General features: G+C 34.3%; 1 long non-coding RNA gene across 1 annotated transcript; it reads right to left on the reverse strand.

Annotated features, from left to right (window-relative positions):
- Window positions 1-12,678: 12,678 nt before the first annotated feature.
- Window positions 12,679-15,489, reverse strand: LOC134723591 (uncharacterized). Its single transcript, XR_010108126.1, has 3 exons — window positions 15,302-15,489; window positions 13,802-13,913; window positions 12,679-12,890 (listed from the first exon to the last, which is right to left on the reverse strand). It is a non-coding gene; the product is annotated as an uncharacterized LOC134723591 (long non-coding RNA).
- Window positions 15,490-22,567: the final 7,078 nt, after the last annotated feature.

The following is a 22,567-nucleotide window of genomic DNA, read 5'->3' on the forward strand; positions in this document are numbered from 1 at the left end:
GAGAGTACAGTCCCCTCTTCTGGAATGCAGTCCTTCTTTAAATATATATATGAAAGCATGCGTCTTCATCCAAATTATTCATAATAGAGATTGCAGTCCTCTCTTTATGAGTGCAGTCCTCCTTTGAATATATATAGGTAACTATGCGTTTTCATTTAAATTATTCATATACAAGTGAGTGCAGTCCTCCTTTCAATATATTTAAGAAATAATTCATGGGGCATACATCAAAGTCAAAAGAAAAGAAAATATGATTGCTTGGAATAAGTAGAATGTTCTATAAAATAAAAAATAAATGTTATGTCAGTTTGAACTTGAGAACTTGTGCATTTCCACTGCACACAATTATCATACCATCATAACATATATGAGAAGAACATAACCCGTGCCATGCCAACAACTGGTATATTAAAAGTAAATGTGTTAAGTTCCGATGCAAAGACCCCGGGCTATAAGCGAATAAATTAAAAATTATTCAGCTTATTGGTTAAGTGGTTTGAGAGTAAAAGATCTTTGAAATAGTCTACACTGAAGGACGGACAACAGAAGCGACAAAAGACACCAAGTTATTGCAAAAACTTAATAGATATAGGGTGATGTGGTGTGAGTGCCAATGAGACAACTCTCCATCCAAATAAAAATTAATAAAAATAAACCATTATAGGTCATGGCCTTCAACACGGAACCTTGGCTCACATCGAACAACAAGCTATATAGGGCCCCAAAATTACTGATGTAAAACCATTCAAAAGGGAAAACCAACGGTCTAATTATATTTAGGGAAAGGTGAGCTAAAAAGTTTTCAAGGAACTCTGGTAATATTAATCAATACAATTGAAATCACTGCAAAATTGACAAAAAAGCATAAATTTGTTTACCTCCATCTTTACTGAACTTTCATTTTGACTGGCATCTCCTGCATCTAAACCAACTGACATAAAAAAATAATATTATAAATCACTGAAATTTTGCAAATAAGCTACACAAATAATTGTAAAAACTAGGATTACACCCAAAAATTATCTAAATATCTTCTTAAAAGGACAATAACTCTTATAAAAGATGGTTGACAATTTCGGTCATTCTTACTTTTAAGTAAATTTTAATTGTTGATTTTTTTTTACTGTTTTCAATTTCACTTTACCTGTAAATAAATTCAAGACAATAATTGAAACTGTAAAAATAATCATCATTACAGGGTCGGTAACCCAACAATATGTTGTCAATTTGTTATAAAATTTCAAGAACACAAAGATTTGGACTTGTTCACATTATTCATTAAGCTGGGGTCACACATTCACGATGTTTACTACCGTCCTTGACAGGACCATTCCCGATTGAAATTTATTAAAAGTCTGATCAAGATCCTGTGAATCGTGGATGGAAATTCAAACTTAAATTTAAATTTGTAAAAAAAATAATTTGATCACGACAACAATCAGATAGTGTTCAGGAAACGTCGATATTCAACCGTTTCAAAGCGAATTAGTCCCGATAATCCCGTTCTGAATCCGCTTCTAATCCGATTTGTATTTTTCGCCGGGTAAAATTCGACCGAGTCTTTCACGATTCCGTTCCGGACTCAATCGGCAGAAAAAAAGCTATGAAAAATTACTCCAGATCATTTCCGTTCCACAGGACACCGTCCAGAATACACAAGACATTGTTCGGAATTCGATCCGATACAGCAGAATCTGTCACGACATAGCCACGATTGTAATCCGACTAGACAAAATCGGCTGAGTTGCCCCGAATGTTACGGGACGCACCTTACTGTCGGGATGCTTGGCCGAACTATTCGGACCCTTCCCGACCCGTAGGAATCTGTTACGAACTAAAACGACTGCGTTCAGACAATAGGACATTCCAGATAATTGAGGATACTAATCCGACTTTTTCACTTTTCGTGTCGTATTGCTGTCTGATCTCAAACGGGAGCAAAAATCGGCAATGTGTGAACCCCGCATTAAATAAATTCATAAATTCAGATCACTGAAAAAAATACATTCTTAACTTCATAAAAAAAAGCCTAGTTTAGATAATTACTAAAATCTACTCTTAATGTTCTACAAACCCTACATAAAAAAATGATTCAAATAAATATACCCATAGAGGATTTAAGTGGCATATACAAGAGAGCACAGTCTTTAGAAGTGCAGTCCTCCTCTTGATATATTTATAGATTATTACATGACATTTTCCATATGGCCCTGGTATTAGCCCTAGACTCCCATATCAAGCCAGAGGGCTTGATATGGGTCGTGGGCTGATACCATGGACCCTATGAAAAATGACATGTAATAATCTATTTATCATATATTTTTAAGTAAAAGAAAATAAATAGCTTACATCAAATTATGTTTGATATTTCTTCAAAAATCAAAAAGATGTTTAACGAAAAAAAAAAATGTATCACTGTGAGTTAAAAAAAAGTTCGTATCACAGTACAGTAGATAAACAACGTTTTATGAAAAGTTTCAGAAATAATTAAAAAATATAAAAATATTAATTCTAAGAATTGCAAACATTAAAAAACTTCAAAGTTTTACATTACAAATGTTAAAAAATGCTTTAAGAAGAATCCTATATTATCGCTACTCATTCCAGTGTGGCTTCATATATTTTCTAAATTCTTTCTAAATTCTCGGGCCTGTAAAGGCCCTCGGGCTGATATTGATGTCTCGGGATGATACGACATATGATACGGATTTTGCCATGTATTATTCTCTATATACATATATATGTAACCATGCCGGTCTTCATTCAAATTATTCATATATACTAGAGAATGCAGTCCTCTCTTTTTGAGTGCAGTCCTCCTTCAATTTTTTTTATATGTAATCCAAATCGTCTGTCTTCATGCAAATTATTCATACACAAGAGAGTACGGTCCTCTCGTTAGGACTTCAGTCCTCCTTTAGTTTTCTATAAGTAACCGTGTGTCTTCATGCAAATTATTCATATACAAGAGAGTACAGTCCTCTCTTTTGGAGTTCAATCCTCATGCGCGTAGCTACATGTACGTTTACGTCAAAACGCCCGGGCGTACACTTGAATTTTGAAAATAAAACAAATAATCGACATAGAATAAGAAAAACTGGTCAATGAATTGTGATTTTAAATAAAAAGGGAATAAATTTATTCAAATAGATCATTTGATATATATTTGTTCGAATTTTTGTAAAAGTCTGAATCTTCTATGAATTCTACGTACTTTTCTTATACTTAAAGCAATTCACCATCTGCTCAGAGCCGATATGCTGTTTGTGTTTTTGTTGTAAGCCCTAGTCCTACTATGAGCATATGATTTATGTCCCTAAAGCGAGACAAAGCGGCCGCAAATATTTAGGTTCCGAATGTGGATAAAGTCTTTTGAATATCGTGTGATGCATTCTCAACAACTTTATGTTTACCGAACACTTTTTACATGAGAGCCAAGTTGTAAATTTTCGTCAAATTTTAAAAACTACAATACAATGATTTCTGAACTTTTGTATCAAGGTTTATATAAGTCAGTTATACTGTGTGGTGCTATTTTAGAATCACAACACAACAGCTTTCTGTCTACCAAGATATTTGACAGGGTATCATCAGTAGCTCGCACCATCACTAGTTGGTCTTAATTTGTTTGCTCTTTATAGACCCTGTAATTTGGAAAATGAAATATTCTTTTGAGGCTCCCGCAGGGTAAAAAACGACCTCCGACCTCCGGGCTTTTTAGAGGCGACTTCCGACCTGAGGGCCTTCTAAAAACGACCTGCGACCTGTAAAATTTGGAAAAAAACGACCTCCGACTTCACCTACGCTAAAAAGACTTCACCTACGCTAAAAACGACCTTGCCATTTTTATCGCGATGTTTTCCTATGTGGTTCTTTGTCGCAACTTCTGTTATCTGACAGATCTGCAAAATTGCGCGCGATTACTGGTTCTTTGTCTCAGCCTATTCCCTAGCCTGGGATCCGGCCCAATCTAGCTGCGCGTCGTAATGGCCGGGTGGGGAACAAATACCCATTTGACTCTGAATCTAAAGTGAGGCTGAATAAATCTTTGCATAATTTTTTGATGTTTGATGTAAACCAGCGCAATTGGATTCCAATTGACACCTTGGACATGTGAAATTTTAAACTTTTAACTTTCTCACCAGGCGATTGCTGATAAGAATTAACCCTTTTCTGCTTACTAATTATCATCATACTACTAATTAGATATGATAACACTATACATCAATTCATAAAGAAAAATTATTACAGTCTAATTTTTAGCTCACCTGACCTGAAAGGTCAAGTGAGCTTTACTCATCACTTGGCGTCCGTCGTCCGTCGTCCTGCGTCCGTCGTCTGTCGTCCGTCGTCCGTCGTCCGTAAACTTTTACAAAAATCTTCTCCTCTGAAACTACTGGGCCAAATTTAACCAAACTTGGCCACAATCATCCTTGGGGTATCTAGTTTTAAAAATGTGTCCAGTGACCTGGCCATCCAACCAAGATGGCCGCCATGGCTAAAAGTAGAACACAGGGGTAAAATGCATATTTTGGCTTATATCTTTGAAACCAAAACATTTAGAGCAAATCTGACATGGGGTAAAACTGTTGATCAGGTCAAGATCTATCTGCCCTGAAATTTTCAGAGGAATTGGACAACTTGTTGTTGGGTTGCTGCCCCTGAATTTGTTATTTTAAGGAAATTTTGCAGTTTTTGGCTATTATCTTGAATACTATTATAGATAGAGATAAACTGTAAACAGCAATAATGTTCAGCAAAGTAAGACCTACAAATAAGTCAACATGACCAAAATTGTCAGTCAACCCCTTAAGGAGTTATTGCCCTTTATAGTCAATTTTTAACAACTTTTCGTCATTTTTTGTAACTTGTACAAAAATCTTCTTCTCTGAAACTACATGGCCAAATTTAACCAAACTTGGCCACAATTATCATTGTGGTATATAGTTTAAAAATGTGTCCGATGACCCCGCCTACCAAACAAAATGGCCGACATGGCTAAAATTAGAACATAGCGGTAAAATGCAGTTTTTAAATTATATCTTTGAAACTAAGACATTTAGGGAAAATCTTTCAAGATTTAAATGTCCATCAGAATAAGATCTTTCCCCTCACAAATTTTCAGATGAATCCGACAACTCGTTGTTGGGTTGCTGCCCTAAAATTGTTAATTTTAAGGAAATTTTGCAGTTTTTGGTTATTATCTTGAATACTATTATAGATAGAGATAAACTGTAAACAGCAATACTGTTCAGCAAAGTAAGATCTACAAATAAGTCAACATGATCAAAATTATTAGAGGACCCCTTTAGGAGTTATTGCCCTTTATAGTCAATATTGAACAACTTTTCGTCATTTTTGTAACTTGTACAAAAATCTTGCTTTCTGAAACTATGGGCCAAATTTAAACAAACTTGGCCACAATCATTACTAGGGTATCTATTTTAAAAAAGTGTCTAATGACCCCACCTACCAACCAAGATGACCGACATCAGTAAATACAGTAACAGGTGAGCGACACAGGCTCTTGAGAGCCTCTAGTTACTAATTGATGTTAAACAAGAATTGATTGGATACAGATGTAAAACAAACATTGAGGACAAAATTAGTATTAACCAATCATTGACAGGCAGTACATTGATACACGCCTGGCTATACTGAGAAGATTAGCCAGGACCCCAGGCTACCTATTCCCCCCTTCCCCCAAGACTGTACGTTCTTCCCACATGTAGAACTAGATTGGGATGAACAATCGGCTTGCGTCATCGGACCGATCTGATGAAATAAAATGCCCAAATTACATGTCTGTTATTAAACATAAACTGCTAACTGTTGGTCCCACCAACCATGATCAGCCATACTGTTTTTCCGGCCATCTCAGTCACAATTTTGTCTACTGTAGTCTGTATTATACCCCACTACACACAGTAGAGAAGTTTTACATGGCATGATGGTTTGATGTCCGTCCATACTTTCATCTGTAGTACCGTCCCATAGTGGTATCCAGATGAAAACTTCAGAACGGATCAAAGATTTATATCGTTTGTTCCCATTTGTTTAAGCCCTAGTCCTACTAGACCACGATCGCCCTCCGCTCGCCGCGATCAAAAATAAATTCAGATCGTGGTGAGGTCGCGGTATGAGCGGCTTGAAATGTAAATTTTCGTTGCTTTCACGATATGCTTCTACGTCCTCATTAATACGCTTCTACAACGACCCCGCTACGATTAGACCTCGTTCTCCGCTCATTTTGCGATCTCTACGCTTATCAAGATCTTTCTACGCTTATCAAGATCTTTCTACGCTCATCACGTTCTCACTACGACCATACCACGAGTTATGCGATTGCAACACGATCTTACAACGCTTTTACTGCGATTATTACATACGTTCATACCGCGATCTTACTCTGTTATCTGTAATAACGCCAAACTCGTGTTCCATATCAACACCATTCCATTCCTTCTATTTCTGAATAATACATGTACATAGATTTCTTGGAAACAATTATACATTCATGCCACCAAAATGTCAAACTGAAAGAACACATTCAAACGGGAAAACCAACGGTATAATCTATTATATGGCTGAGCCATTAGAAAAAAGGGACAAGAACTACATACAGACAAACAAAACCTGGATATGTAATATTTTTATGTGCAAATGACAATGAGAATGATGGTCGTAGTATGAAAGTAGTCAGGTCGTATGGAGAGTGTGATGAGGACGACAAGGGCGTGCTAGAATCGTACTATGCCTTGTTTCTTAAAAAAGAGAGGATTTTGAAAATAAATAACTCAGCCTTGATAATCACAAAAATAAATGGTTTGTTCTGTGGTTGTTTGAAAATAAATTACCTGACTTGCAATGTATTGTAAATAAATAACTCGGCAGGGTTTATCGAAAGTATGAGATGGCACAAGATTCTTCATAAATTCATCTTTTTACCCCAAAAAAAATCGGGAAACACTTCACAATTTTTTTTAACAATAAAAGTATAAATATTTCTTAAATATACTTGAAATGTCTGAAAATTGGTTTCTTTTAACTTGAGATATATTGTCTCAGGAAACCTTACCTCACTTTTATTCTAACAGGGCCGTAACTACATTGAGACAAATGCCTCATGTAGGAAATTTCAAAACGAAACGCTTGTCTCCATATCAAATTGTGTTCACGGCGAATGCCTTGCAAGAAGCAAGTTCTGTTTTCACTCAGACATAGCCCTGATTTTTCAGAATCAATGTTTCTTATTTTTTCAGTTTCAGGATCAATGTTTCTTATTTATTTGTCTTTTGTTCGTTGATTGCCCTTCTGCATTCTGTTGCATTCCTTTTTTAATCTAGTAATTTTGTTATGAACTTGATCATGAGTTTAAAAAATAGCAGCCACAGACTTAACTATGTGAATTCCAATTTTGCTTAATCATGCACCTTGGTCTTTTTGTGTATTCTCTAGAAAGTCACTGAATTTATACATTTTGCTTTGAGACCAAAATATAGTAAAAAAATATTAAAACAAAACTTGCATTTTCAAATTATGAAAGGGTCTTCAGGACACCCAGAAAGCATGAATTTGCATCATTTGTTCTATAGCTTCTTGGGCCTTCAGTGGCTCCAAAACGCCTTAAAAAATGTTGCCTCGCTCCGCTCGGCGAAATATCTTGGCCAATACTTTTAAAAGAAGCAAGTTACAACAAAAAAAATATTCTATGTACGTATGAAATACATGCATATGCAGTTGGGAATATAAAAGATTCATTTCTGCAGACGATGATGATTAAATGGTACATAGTGAATTGACTATACATGTATTATTTAATAAATAAATCATTTAAAAATTTGATGTTTTCGAATATTACAAATAAAGTTGTGAAAATGAACCATCAGTTCCTTGCTGTAATGAAAATGAAAAATCTTGCTTCAATAGTGCAGAAAATGAATAAACTTTCCTGTTAGTTTACAAAAAAAAAATACTCCCCCCCCCCCCAGGATATCTAATGGTCGTCCCCTAAGTCGAATCTTCATGAAAATTTGAACCGTAATTTGTATTTATCATAGCATGGCCTGACTAACAACTGTGTAAAAATTGGGTAGTCCAATCTAAAATGTACATGAGTGCCGAGCGGGACACATCTGTCTTCAAGACATTTCCTTGTTGCCATCAGTCTATAGATCGTGTTCAAAGTATCAGTAGGTAAATCCAGCTCTACATCCCCGGTGATTTTGGGAACTTGCTCAATATGAATATTGGTTTGGATTAGTGATATACTGAATGTTTGGTTGAAACTACTGTTCTGAAAAATCGAAAAGTTCAAGTCCTGTTTTTGGTCTCAACATGGAAAAGAACGGATATGGGTTAATGGCACGAAGACATCACATATTAATCATTAAATGCCACACAAAATATAAATCTAGAGCTGACAACACGAACTTCAATAGAGCAGGAGCTTCTCGCTTACAGACGACCATCTCTTGATGGCCTCAAACAAAACAAGAACAACCCAGCCCAAGGGCACATCAATGACTTAAATAGACCCTTTAAATATAAAAACGACCTCCGGCCTCTATGTTGGAAAAAACGACCTGCGACCTGTACATTTCCCTTAAAAACGACCTCGCGACCTTGCGACGAATTTATAAGCGACCTTGCGACCTGAGGGGGGTACCATGTGGGAGCCTCTCTTTTCTGTTCTAATCTATATATAGATTTTGAATTGAGCATGCAGAAAGTAATCGAATTACCTTAGTCGTATGTAATATGAACGGAGTTATTTCTTGAAGTATGTTATTACATCAACGTAATAATACAGACAGACACTTTTTATTTTACCCCGATACGTATACCCTGATACTTGACTTGATAAGTGTCGGACTTATGGGTCGTCGGGGTATTTGGCTTTCGGAGCAATGAGTTGTTGGACTATTGGGTTGTCGGACTAATGAGGTGTCGGACAAATGGGTGTCGGACTAATGGGCTGTCGAAATAATGGCGTGTAACTTCAACGTATATATCCAATTAAAAAAGACTGTTCTATCTTGAATATGAATAATTTGTACGGCGGAAACGGAAAACTGAACGGAGACGGAAAAGGAAGAAATATTTATATGAACAGAACATAAGGGGTAAAATGGAAAGAACTATGAAAATGAATAACGACTGAGGTACAAATAAAATCACACAACAACTATCTTGACAATAGAATAGGAGCTATATATCAAAGACAATAGCAAACAGTTTTGGAAATACACAACATTGACAGCTAAAACCCAAAAATGCTATAAAGACCACGTGGCATTCTTCTGCTCTAGGTAGATGTGTTCAACAATGAGAACTCTTCAACATTGTAGACTTAAAAAGTTCATGATAAAAATCTCTCTACCTTCTCTAGTTTCAACCAAAAACACAAGAGAAGATGAAAAGTCGTCCGTCAGTAAAGGTCCATCATTACTCTGAAAAGTCTACTTACATGTATTATATCGGAAATATTAACTTGTTTGTAGATCTTGTCTTGCTGATCATTTTTGTTTGAATAGTTTCTAGAATACTGATCGCAAAAACAACGTAGTTATCTATCCTGGGATATTGTGTTTCAAAAACATAGTCTCAGTCAGCCTCTTGCCTTTGGTAGTCTTGTTAGATTTATTTTTTTTGTTTTAATGGTCCACTTACGGTAAATGGGCATTATGAGTTCTGGACTGTGCGCCCGTCTGTTCGTTCGTTCGTCCGTCCGTCTCTTCGTCCGTTCCTTCCAGGTTAGAGCTTTTGGTCGATGTAGCTTTTGATGAAATAAGTTGATGTCCAATCAACTTGAAACACAGTACACATGTTCCCTGAACAAATCTTTCTAATTTAAATGCCAAATTATAGATCCCCCATTTTCTCGGTCCATTCAACATAGATAATGATAGTGCGGATGGGGCATCCGTGTACTGGGGACACATTCTTATTTGTGTATAATTCGGAGTTTAGTATGACGTCAATCATTACTGTAGTAGTATACATATTTGTTTAAGGGCCTACTGAAGTACGCCTCCGGGTGCGGGAGTTTATTGCTGCTTATAAGATCCATTGGTGGCCTTCGACTGTTGTCTTCTCTATGGTCGGTTTGTTGTCTCTTTGACACTTTCCCCTTGGTCATTTTCATCCATACCCTGCTTAACTTTTTCATTACTTTCTACTGGATGTCAACGAGTACTCGAGTACCAGAGTATTGATTACAAGGACCAAAATGATACTCGACTAAGGCAACAACCATTTTCTTATCGGGGGGGGGGTATGGGCTGGGATTTTTTGGAAACAAATATGTTTTGCACTGTAGCTGAAAAAAAATGCGTGCTTTCACCTGCTTGAAAAAAAAATGTGCACTGCTGAATTTGAGAATAACAATAGTTATAAACATGAAATATGAAAAAAGAAGATGTGGTATGATTGCCAATGAGACAACTATCCACAAAAGACTAAAATGACACAGACATTAACAACTATAGGTCACTGTACGGCCTTTAACAATGAGCAAAGCCCATACCGCATAGTCAGCTATAAAATATAAATGGTCCTTTTGTAACAGGGATAGATAAAGTAAAATAAGCAGTCTTTTAAAGGCCTTCGATTGTGTAGGACACATACTTGTATACCGGTTATTCGTTATACCTCTTTTTTGAATAGAATGTCAATTATCATAGTTGGAAACAGTGGATGTTTATAATTTGGAGCTACTCACTCTTTGCCATTACATATGGCAATGGTGGCCACTTCAATTGCAGTATTAAAATTCAAGGACTGAGGTTCCTGTAAGACGGACTCAGAGAATATCAATATGTAGAAAGTGGGTTAAAAAAACTACAGAGACAACAGCCAATGTCAGGATATAGATAGAGCCATGCACTTTACAATTTATATCAATTAAAAAATTAAAATGAATTCTATGTAAATTTTATGGTTTTGAGAGAAAAAAAATAAGTTTCTGTTCCACATGATAGGAAAAACATGTTTGCTTTCCTTCTCAAAACTGGAAAAAAATATTTTATCGAACGAAGGTTCTGAATTTTTTTTTATGAAAAAAATAAAAATTCGAATGTTATGTTTACGTAAAGCGGTCATTAAAAATTCCTGCGACCAGAGGTACGTGTAGAATATATGGACAAGAGCATATTTCCAACGAATACGATTTCCAGCCCAATTAATCTTAGTCACTCCCCAACTTATGTACCGTTAGAGCATGTAAGTTCACCAGTAAAACTGTAAGTTACCCAATAAATTTTAGAAATTGCTACGTCCAAGAAAAGTTGGCAAGATAATATTTTTTAATTAGTACAAATTCGTTGCACCATGTATCGACCCTCAGAAAATAATCAATGACATTAGTTCTAATCAACCCTTTTTAGTATTTTTAGGGCAGCTGAGGGTGAAACAAACATTTTTTATTTTCAGAATCAAAAACAAATTATTTTTTTTTTTTTTCTCCCAAAACTGGAGAAAAACTTAAAAAATAAAAACCATAGCTCCCCCCCCCCCCCCCCCCCCCCCCCCCCTAGAAAATCAAATGGTTGCTGCCTTAAAATCCGTCACTAATTTTATATGAAAACGGAAACTGCCTTTCGTCATTATAGACTGAGATTTTCACATGCTGGATTTTATCAAGAGCAGATGTCAGTCTTTATTTTCGTTGCGGTTACAACTTCCTGTAATTGTCGCTATTAATCAGAGTATATGTTGACCTTTGATCCTTTTTTATTTTAAGAATGTGTTTACGTCAGCTTTTTTTTAGAAAGGAATGGCAATTGGTGTAATTTGTCATAAGTTTAGTTCACTGGCTACATATATCTATTTAGTATTTTACATTGTCTTTTCGAAATTGAAATTTCTTAGTGATGAACAAGTTGACAAGGGTTAATTAAGCTTATTGTGGCAATCTAAAACACAATGTACACTGTAAAAACAGCGTTTAGATCCTAAACACTTATCTAAACACTTTTTCTGTGTACGTTTTGAAACGCGTTTAGCATCTAAACATGTTTAGATTTTAAGAAGTGTTTAGATTTCAACAAGTGTTTAGATGTTATATGTTTAGAAATATATGGTGTTTAGATCTTACAACGGTGAGCCTACTTAAGTACTATGATTTCACAGGAACTACTTGTGTGGTACAGCACTACAGGTTGAATAGTCCACACTGTATTGTAGAATATACAATACACTTGTACATTTCTGCTTTCATGTTCTTGCAATGATTTTTACCAAAAAATTATTTGACTTGTCTATATAGTGTATTAAAGCTGGAAAACTTCAGTAATGATAATAATAATAATATCAACAATAATAGGTTTACACATTTTGTTCTTCCTCAAGACCAAAGAAAAGTTTGTAAACAATACGACCAAGTTAAGAAAAGTCTGTAAACAATAAGACCAAGTTTTGAAAAGTCTGTAAACAATAAGACCAAGTTTTGAAAAGTCTGTAAACAATGAGCCAAATTTTAACCCTCCATTATTTTAAAGGAAAAGCCTATACCAAGTCAGGAATATAACTGTTTTTTCGTTCCTTTTGATTGTTAATGTAGTCAAGCTTTTAAAATTTTTACGTTTTATGGACCTTTCACCTTTTTATACAACTTAGTGTCTGTTTTTTTTGTTTTTGTTTTTTTCTGATCTAGTCTTAAACATAACATACAATCTATTCAAATGAGTTCAATTATTTATTTTTAAGTCTCACTAAATGCAAACAGAAAATACAATTATAAAATTTGATGATTTTTATCCTCAACAAATCAGAAATTGACAGTCCATCTCCTATCGTAAATGAATATTTCATTGCGGAACAATCTTCTTTTGAATGATAAAGGCTCTTGGTGTGCAGTTCCTTTTGGTTGTCAGGTGAACCTTTGTATCCTGAAATGAAAAAATGAAACCTTCATGTACATTTGTATGCAACAGTCACTTATTCTGAGTCTCAATTCTGAATCTGAGATCATGTTTATTAAAATACATTAAACAAGCTTCTTGAAAAGATTCTTATAAAAGAAAAATACAAATTGTAGTTAAAAAGACAATACTTTCATTTACTTTACACTTTGTACAAATGTATACATCAAAAGACAAATAAATCAATGGGAACAATATATAGAGCAAACAAGCATGCAATTTTTTTTTATATTATAAAAAAAAATCCTTGATTTCTGAGAACTACAGCCTGTTTTTCCTATTTTATCCTAATATTATGAATATTTTTTTTTTAAATTGCCAATTTTTTACCTATTCAACAGGATAAATATTAACCTCCATTTTTCAATCATATTATAGTTCTATTGGCAACTTAATAATATACTTCCATCTGATGAGTTAAGCCTTTTTCAACTGATTTTTATAGTTCGTTCTTTAGTATGTTGTACTGTTATACCACTGTCCCAGGTTAGGAGAGGGTTGGGATCCCGCTAACATGTTAAACCCTGCCACATTATTTATGTATGTGCCTGTCCCAAGTCAGGAGCCTGTAAATTCAGTGGTTGTCGTTTGTTTATGTGTTACATATTTGTTTTGGTTCATTTTTTTACATAGATAAGGCCGTTGGTTTTCTTGATTGAATTGTTTTACATTGTCTTACATGTATCTGGGCCTTTTATAGCTGACTATGTGGTATGGGCTTTTCTCATTGTTGAAGGTGGTATGGGCTTTTCTCATTGTTGAAGGTCGCATGGTGACCTATAGTTGTTTATGTCTGTGTCATTTTGGTCTTTAATGGTTAGTTGTCTCATTGGCAATCATACCACATCTTCTTTTTTATATAATATATTTTTACTTACATCTGCTCTTGAAATTAAGTCATCCTTTTCTTTCTTCCTGATCTATTCTTCAATTTGATCTCGGATATGGATTTATTCTATCTCTTTTCATTCCTACTACAGTGTCACAGTCCTATAAATGCATACATACAAATAATTATAATAGGTTTAAATATTAAAGAACAACTTGACAGTTTATTTTTGACATTGGAGTTTGAATGTCAGATTATTTTCAACTTTTTAGGCTTTAAGCTATGGCGTGGTCTGTTTATTTTCAACTTTTTAGCCATGACGTGGTCAGTTTATTTTCAAGTAATGAGTTTGAATGTCCTGTTGGTATTCTTTGGGTTTTTTTTGACAACTGAAGTGAAACTACAGTTTCCGTGCTTGTGTAAAGGATATTGCACTATGGGCCATTGGGATCTTATTCCTTGCAATAATAAAATACTTGAAACTATACTTTTTATGACATTATGTACAGCAAGGAACAGTATATCTAACATATATGCTCCTGTGTACAGTTACAGTTAAGACTATTCAATCTCTTCTTTTTTAAATTTCCGAACTACAAGTGACATTGTAGCTCATTCTTATTTTGTGCTTGGTTCCTGCGACTGATTACGTGTGTATATAATATGATTCATACCACAATTGTGAACTTGAAATAGCATAGGTTGACAGTTTAACGCACATATTCCTTTTAATTCAATTCAATTTTTTCAATTCAATTCAATTCAATTCAAAGTTTTATTGCCATATAAACTTTACAGTTTGTGACATATATATAACAACAACAAAAACAAATAAAGACAATAACTAAGTAACTCAATATATATACACAAATTCAGGTAAATATTAAAGGGTCCCCTGTCCTCAGTTCCATTGACTTTTTTATAAAGGATCCTAGTTTATTCACTTGTGTTGGTGTTGATGGGTTAAGTATATATATAACTTTGTCATTGTCAGTGAGATTAGCAAATAAATTACTTTCTCTATTAATGCAATCAAAATATGTTAATCTAATATTTGAATTATGAGAACAATTTATTAGGAAATGTTTCTCATCATCTAGTACTTTACATTTTTTGCAAAGTCTCTCTTCACGAGGAATTTTAAAATGCCTCCCTTTTTCAATTAATAATGAATGGTCACTGATTCTAAGTTTTGTAATTAATTTTCTAAATTCAAAGTTTGGGTTAGAGAGGTAATGTTTGATCAATAGATTTGGTTCAAGTGCTTTATAAAAATTAAATTTACTTTTATCATCAATAGATGTTAACTTATTTATCAACAGGTTGTTGTAGTATGAGTTTATTTGGGGTTTAATATAGCTTTTAATATTTTTTAATTGTTTTAAATTATCACAGGTTTTTAGTCTATCTATATCAATGTTAGATTCAGAAAGAATATCTTTTGCAAAAGTGAACCATGAATAGGTGCCACTAGAATCCAAAGTTTTAGTGGACTGTTAAATTATGGTTTATGCCCCTCCCCCTTTTAACGAAATCTGGATCTGCTTACCTTCCGCGGCGCTGCTGTAATAACTGTTAAGATGGCTTTTGATTCCGTCAATATTCTAATAAGAAGTTCTGTATCTGTTGCATCGTCAATAGAAATATATGCTTGGTAGATGAGATCCATTGTTTTGAATGTTGTTTGTTTTTGGCGGTACCGAAGGCGTCCGTATCAAATTACCACGATAACGTTAGATAACTCTGTTCGTTATATAATATCATATTCGGACAACGACTCCGGAAATTAAAGAAATTCACTCACATCTTCCTTATAAATACTATAAAAGATTATTTTATACGTCTCTTGTATTTAACAATTAATTGCTTAACTTATAATAAAAAAACGAAAGTAATTTTATAATCTTACAACAAAAAAAAGGGAAACTTATAGTTGGGGAAGATGCCGTATGTTTTGTTCTCATTAATAAAGAAGCTCGGCATACTTGGGACTGCCGAAGTTTGAAAATAATTTTAATTTCAAGACAGCCAAGATATGATAGTTTCACAGAATATGTTTGGATATGTAGGAACATCGGGTAAAAAGGTGAAACCAGTACCGAAATATCATAAAGTGTTTAGGTGTTTAGGAAAGTGTTTCAGAAGTGTTTAGATGCCATTTAATGTTTAGCTTAATGATAACATTCACTGATAATAATCCTGCAACACGTTTAAATTCTAAACACGTTTAGGTTTTTATGTGTTTAGATAAATATCCGTTTAGATCATAAACGCTTTCCTAAACACGTTTAGACCTAAACATGTTTTAGATCCGTTTCAAATCTAAACGCGGTTTTTACAGTGTATGGTCCCTACAACACATGAATTTGTGTGCTAAACTTATTTGCTTATCAGGTTTATAACCGTGTCTGAAATTAGAAAAAAAAGGTTGCATATCAATTCAATTCATCCTTTCGTGCCATAAAAATTAACTTATATGCTCCGCCGATTGCCACTAAAATGGAGCCATTTCGGGATTTTTCATCAGTAAAACTAGTATTTATATATATTTTTTTAGGGGTCAACTGAAGGACGCCTCCGGGTGAGAGAATTTCTCGCTACACTGAAGACCTATTGGTGACCTTCTGCTGTTGTCTGTTCTATTGTTTGGTTGTTGTCTCTTTGACACAACCCCCATTTCCATTCTCAATTCTCTTTCCAACTAAAAAGCGTCCGGAAGCGCCCGAGAGCGCCCAGGAGAAGAAAAACCTCCCGGGGAAAGGAAAAAGCGCCCTTTCTAGTGGAAGGTAATTTGGCATCCCGGGGGGGGGGGGGATTAAAATAATAATATTTTATAACAATAATGTTTTTCCTTAAAAAAAATAATCATTGGTTGTTTTGTCCTTAATATAAATGTGGCCTATGATGCCTAAAATCAAATATGTTCGCAATTGCATGGAGAACACTTGTTTATGCAGATGCTGATATACATTTATTATAATTTTTTTTATGAAACTAAATGTTTCAATGGTATGCATACATTTTTTTTTGTTAAAATTGAAACATTCATACTTGTTTTATTACAAATGTCTATTATCTGAATTTGAAAATTCCTTGTCTAAAATTAATAAAAATTAATGTGCTTAACTTATTTCATCAACACAAAGTTGTCTCATGCCAGTAAAATATCTATATACTTTTCCCCGGCGCATATTCTTTTCCGGGGCGCTATTTTTTATTCCCCGGGCGTTCCCGGGCGCATTTTTGTAGGACCCTCAATTCTATGATTTTAGCATGACAACCGATCTTTCTGTTAGTTCAACATAGCGTATGGTTGATTTTACATTTTCTTCTTTTATTCTGTTCGGCAGCCATTTTCAAAATAAAAAAAAAAATGCTACGTCTATGTAAGGCGTCTAACACTTTTGTAAAGTTTTATGAAGTTTTGAGCATTTTAACATTTTTGCCTTGTGTCTATGGTAGCGGCAGTCATTTTAGAAAGTCGAATGCCACATATGTCACCTAACCTCACCTTTTCTCTTCATGCCGGTCGGCATTTATGGCCATTATACACTTTTCCATTTTACACGGTCTTTAGTGAGTTCATTTACGTTTTTTATTGAGCTAAGGCTTCCAATTGATATTTTTTCGTGTTTTTTTTTTATGTTGTGATGTTATAATACTATTGTTTTAGAAAATAAAGGAGAAGGTTTGGTTCCATAATCATTAAAACGTTTAATTCCGCTGCAAATGTTGGTGTGAGCCAAAATTTGTTCCTGTGAAAAAAGTTTCAGTGGAACTTATATCACAGGGAGTTTGTCCTGGGAGAACGTTTTTCATAAATAATTTTAAAATAATTTGTTCCATCTCTATAAAATAAGTTCCACACTTTACCTGGTGAAATAAGTACAGGGTTGGTGAAATTTGTTCCTTGCTTAGTGAAATATGTTCCAGGTTTTTGAGATGTGTTAATTACCTGGTGAAATTAGTTCTGGGTTTGTGAACTCACCTGAAAAAATAAGTTCCTAGTCTGTGAAATATGATCCACTGGTTAAACATGTTTTGATTTGACGGTCCCAAATCTCCGTTTTACTGTCTCCGCTACGCGTCGCCAGTAAAACTGCATTTGCGATCATCAATATAAAAAATGATGTGGTATGATTGCCAATGAGACAACTATCCACAAAAGACCAAAATGAAACAAACATTAACAACTATAGGTCACCGTACGGCCTTCAACAATGAGCATACTGCATAGTCAGCTATAAAAGGCCCCGATGAGACAATTCAATAAAACAATAAAACAATTCAAACGAGAAAACTAACGGCCTTATTTATGTAAAAAAATGAACGAACAACAAATATGTAACACATAAAAAAACGACAACCACTGAATTACAGGATCCTGACTTGGGACAGGCACATACATTGGTAAATCTACAATTGACGATGGAAACTCTTCAACTACAGTACTGTTATTCCTTAAATGTAAATCGTCCAATTGGGACTGTGGACCTTAGCAAATGTTTCATCATATACGTTAAAAATATCAAAATGACAGTCCCACTTTTGAGACAGAAAAGACAAAAATAAGAAAAATCTTTCAGAAAAAAAAAATATAGTTCAAGATGAACATATGAACTAATTTAAAAGGACAAAATGATTGATCAATTATTCCAAAAGACATGAAGAAAAACAAGACACACTCTTTTGATTTTTTTCCATGACAAGTTTACTAGTATGCCTAAATACAGGGTCATGCCAGTAAACGGGAATGAGGAATATCACATAAAACATAGATACAAATTTTGGTCCATTTCTATCGATTTATCCTGTAGAACTTAACAGTCATGCCTACAATTGCACATGTATCTCATGCCAGTACACTCAATACATCATTTAGCTTGCATTATAAGTTAAGTGTACCAAGAAAATGTTTCGCTGTGCAATATGTTGCAAAGGTAATTATTTCGTGTTTCGTTTTCTTATATAGATAAGATCGTTGGTTTTCCCGTTTGAATAGTTTTAAACACTCGTACTTGTGTGGCCCTTTATAGCCTGTTGTTCGGTTTGAGCCAAGGCTTCGTGTTGAAGGCCGTGCCTTGACCTATAATTAATGGTTTACTTTTATAAATAGTTATTTGGATGGAGAGTTGTCGCATTGCCACTCATACCACAGCTTCCTATATCTATTTAGCTGCTATTCTTTCTTTAGTCCAGCTATTCCATCTGAGTGATGTTCTTTCACTCTCTACAGTTCGTCTTCAGGGAGTTTTAAAAAAAATGCCACATCTGTATTTGCCAGTATACATTTCTGTAAAGTTTTATACATTTTTGAAGAATATTTATAATTTCGATATTTTTGAACAGTTTCCATGGCAACATTGTAGATCTGAGAATCTCAAAACCATTGTTTTAATTCATCTTTTTTTTTTAAACATGGACAACGACCTGTTCACGAGATGTTCCATTCAAAACAAACCCAGCTTTTAAAACAAATTGATTTTCGCAGCTGAACAACTTGAAGAGATCTTGCATGAAGAGATGACATTTGTCCCTGAATAAAAACTGGAACAAGACATTCCTTGTCTCCCCATCATTTGAACAATGACGGTGACCTAACAGAGTCTGCACTTTATATAAGTATTCCATGTTTGCTTAAATGCTCTCAGTACATTGTGATGTAATGTTGCTTCGAAAGGTGGTGACTTGGCCATACCTTCTTCTTTTTCTGCTACAAGTCAAATTATCAATTAATTGAGACTAGAGAAATCTGCTGGTTTTGCTATGTATAAGGGCTAACAGCAAACTATTTAATACAAACCAAAGTATATTCTACGTTTCTCTCTAAGAAAAACCCAACTTATAATCAAATTACTGAAGTACTGAACATCGGATGACCACAAGTTCTTGTGGATTGTCAAAAGTAAATGTCAGAGAAAAAGATCACATCTTTATACCTGAAATTGAGTTTAATGTACAGAGATACTTTTTTTCTGATACAAGTTCGTGCGTGGAAGATGCATAAATGACAGGAAATTTAACCGCACCGTAATAACTACATGCATGGTATTGTAGTGATACACATTAGTATATTTGGTACTATAATTATACTTATATAATAATAGTCCAAGAGAATTATACACTGGTTTGTTGTTATATACTATAGTAACATAACAGTTACATAGTTACATGTATATATAGTATATATAATTTTCATCCATTTGTATATATATCATTCTATTATACTATTATAACAATTAGTTTGCGTGCAAGTGCAAGTGCACGGTGGCAACTATCCTGAAAAAAAAAATCGATTTTTCAAAACGATTGGATATGATAAACCATTCATTTCCCCCCGAAAAAACAATAACAGAGTTATCGTTCATTACCGGGAGCCAGTTATATTATCTAAATTTCTTACTTTTATATACATTTCTTACGACAAAACATTTTCATATCATTAATTGGTGTTAAAAATTTTTTTTTATGGGAGTATATCAATTGAAAAAATAAATTTAAAACAAGCGATAAGGAATGTTATTTTTCACTAGATAGGGCCCATGTGGACCCTTTGGCTAAAATGGCCGTATTTTCACATCACAATTCACTCTGTGTGCAGACAAACCTGTACTTCTAGAAAAGTTTTAAGACATAGCATGCCCTAGATAAATAAATTTCAAAAATAAAAACTTAACAGGATTTTGCAGTGCTCTTTTTTCATTTCTCCAGAAGGTACCAAAATAAACTAAGTTGAGAAAGAGATTTAAGATCTTCCCCACAGGTAATTATTGGATTGAACTGTTTTGTTTGAAATGGGCAATAGATGGACAATATATATGTACATTACATGACAATAATTGGTGACTTAACTGTGTACTGGAGTGGACCATATCAAGCAAAAAAAAGTACACTGCAAAATCCAGTTGAGTTATAAATTTTCTGAATTATACAATGCTTTTGAATTCTAGTTATCTAGGCATGCTTTGTATTCAAACTTTTCCAGATGCACAGGTTTGTCTGTACTAGTTCATAGTAAATTTTGAGGTGAAAATGCAGCCATTTTAGCCAAAAGGTCAACATGAACCATAGTGTCCGCATATCTATGATTTTTATAGATCGGTTGAAAACCCCCAAAAATCAGTCAAACTTCTCAGACTTGCTCCTGAGAACCTTATAAACTGTTCTTTCCTATACCGATCACTAACGATGTTGTACCATAAACCGATAAACGATGTGCAGCTTTGTTTGGAAGGGAAGGGGGCTGCTTCAATACTTAATTGATAGAGGGTTTCGCTAGAGCTCTGTTACCCCAACCTTTTTATATAATCTAAAACTTTATAAATGTAAACATTTTCATATATTGCGTACTGCAGTTAAAAATGAAACTGTTTCCCTTATTGTTTGGGTTTCATGTGGTGTCTAATGTAAGAATGGAATAACTTAGTGTCATGCAAAAGAGAAAAAAACTAGTTGATATATATATATATACCGGAAAAAACTTGTAAAACTCACAGTGTCAAATAAAATCCCATTAATGTAAAAAAAATGTCGTTCAGTGTTAGATTATAATTTGTTAAATAAGGGACGACATCAAAAGATCGATGTAGGACAAAAAAACTTCATTCAAATAGTTTGGGGGTGGGGGTCAAGATTGCTGCAAGTTTTGTTAATCTAAAATCGATTTTACATATATCCCTATTGGTCAATCAATTTTTTCCAAAATTAAGTTAAGAGAGGGGGGTGTGGGGGTCAGTGAAAAAAACTATGTGAATTAAGTTTTTTATTCTTCATTGAACTTTTGATGTCATCCCTAAGACTGATCTACTATAACACATATAGTGTTATAGTAGTCTCATTATAAGACCATAATGAAATATAAATTCGATAAAAATATGAAAGAAGTTTAATAATCAACAAAAGGCATACTGAGAAAACACATATGGGGCGTATATACATGTATATAAACTGGTTGCGGGTGCAGGAATTTCTCGCTGCATTGAAGACCTGTTTGTGACCTTCTGCTGTTGTCTGTTCTATGGAGTTGTTGTCTCTTCAACACATTCCCCATTTCCATTCTCAATTTTATGGCAATAAGATAATATTTTGGAAAAATAGAGAATTTAATTTAAACTGTCAAATAATGTGTCATGCCTAGTATGCTAGTTTGTTTGTCGCAATGCGCTTCTTTCAGTCCGGAGAAGATTTCTCTTCCAAATTTGGTGTCCATGCAGCGTCTTATTATAATTAATATTTTAAAAACTTGTGGTATCAGGTTTGCCACTCCCCGAACGTTTCGTGAATGATTCAGGCCTCATCTTGTGAAAATAGAGCCAAGAGTTTCCAAAAAATAGGACTTACCTAAAGCTAAAGTCATTTATGCTTTAGTGAAAACTGTTGTCGTGTAACTTCGATTGGCGTGAACGGCGTCAACAATTTTATATAAAAAAGAAGATGTGGTATGATTGCCAATGAGACAACTCTCCACAAGAGACCAAAATGACACAGAAATTAACAATTATATGTAACCGTACGCTCTAAACGGCCCCGGAATGACAATGTAAAACAATTCAAACAAGGAAACTAACGGCCTTATTTATACAAAAAAATGAACGAAAAACAAATATGTAAAACATAAACAAACGACAGGCTCCTGACTTGGGACAGGCCGCACATTTATACATAATGTGGCGGGGTTAAACATGTTAGCGGGATCCCAGCTATCCCGACCTCTTACCTGGGACAGTGGTATAACAATACATCATAAGAACGAACTATAAAATTCAGTTGAAAAAGGCTTAACTCATCAGATGGACAAAAATACACGAGAACGTGG

The sequence above is a fragment of the Mytilus trossulus genome, chromosome 1 (genome assembly GCF_036588685.1).
Source record: "Mytilus trossulus isolate FHL-02 chromosome 1, PNRI_Mtr1.1.1.hap1, whole genome shotgun sequence".
NCBI classification, from domain to species: Eukaryota; Metazoa; Mollusca; class Bivalvia; order Mytilida; family Mytilidae; genus Mytilus; species Mytilus trossulus.